This window comes from Teleopsis dalmanni, chromosome X, assembly GCF_002237135.1.
Source record: "Teleopsis dalmanni isolate 2A chromosome X, ASM223713v2, whole genome shotgun sequence".
In the NCBI taxonomy this organism is placed as follows: Eukaryota; Metazoa; Arthropoda; class Insecta; order Diptera; family Diopsidae; genus Teleopsis; species Teleopsis dalmanni.
The window spans coordinates 58,772,445-58,773,676 of NC_051848.1; the positions used below are offsets into that span (position 1 = coordinate 58,772,445).

At 28.6% G+C, this 1,232-nt stretch overlaps 1 long non-coding RNA gene across 1 annotated transcript; it reads left to right on the forward strand.

Moving 5' to 3' along the window:
• Positions 1-264: 264 nt before the first annotated feature.
• On the forward strand, positions 265-991 carry LOC119661880. The gene is made up of 3 exons (XR_005250626.1): positions 265-716; positions 779-831; positions 928-991. It is a non-coding gene; the product is annotated as an uncharacterized LOC119661880 (long non-coding RNA).
• Positions 992-1,232: the final 241 nt, after the last annotated feature.

Consider the following 1,232-nt stretch of genomic DNA (forward strand, 5'->3'; position numbering starts at 1 on the left):
ATGCTGATCTACGGTCCGTCATCAGTTAGAAAATAAATAAATGATAATGATTCTAGTATAGTTAAAGTTTAGTGTGGGGTAGGGATAAGCCCCCCAGTCACAATAGAGTAAAAGTGCGCAATAGCACTAACTCAAATCACAACAACAACAACTAATAATAAAACTCAATAAATTTTTGAGTTATAGCATGCCTTGAAAGGAATAACTACACATAATAAATAAATTTGTAAAGTATAAAAAATAAGTTTTATTAAATATTTAGAATAATCGGAAGTTCAAAATTTTAAAGTATCCTCTAAGTTCCGGTTTGAAATCCATAGACCAAAAATGGAGTCTAAGGGGCTTCAACAAACCAATTTGCTCAAAAATAAATTCAGTCAAACAGAGTTGGGTAAAATGTTCTTAAATACCATATTTGGTGTGCCCGATAGTGAAATCAAGATATTCGTTTCATTGGGTGAAGCCAAGAGCACCTTTGAAGTCCATATCTATAGGCAAAAACGACCAGAAGATATTCCATATAAGTTGGCAATGAAAATTTGCTCTTCCACCGAGTTTGACATATTCAAATCCACTGATTTCTTCAAAAGAATGTATCACTACGTTGTTAATGAACATGTCAGGGAAAGGGATGTGAAAATGTATTTGTTGCTAGCATTTGATTAATACTTAAATGGTGCTATTATAACATCAGGATCCTGCCATCGTCATTGAAAGTAATGCGAAAAAGAAGTATTTGAATAATTTGAATAATTTAATTATTCTATGTATTTTGCAGTATTATTTTTAAGTCGCAAAAATATTTACCAGAAAACAGTCTTTAGTGGTGAAGTAAGGTTATATTTTTAAGATCGTGAAACATTAAATAAGTTTATTAAATATTTTCAATTTATTTAAATTATAGTAACGGTATTTTTTTTTAAACAGCTTTAACTTTGATTAACCAAACTGAACGAACTTAGAGGATACATGTATATAAACTACAAAAAAATAATAATTTGTATATATCAGACCAGCAATAAATTTCCGAAAAATATTATAACGATTTTATTATTTAAACAAAATGTAGAAATCTTGAATCAAGTAGGAGCAATATATGATAGTAATTCTTCTTTGTTAGAGATTTCAAAACTATTACTTAATCAAACTTGACAAACTTATAAGTTTGTCCCTTATATATATACTATAAAACATCATTTTAGGATAAGTGCAAAGGAACTAATCATTTTTGG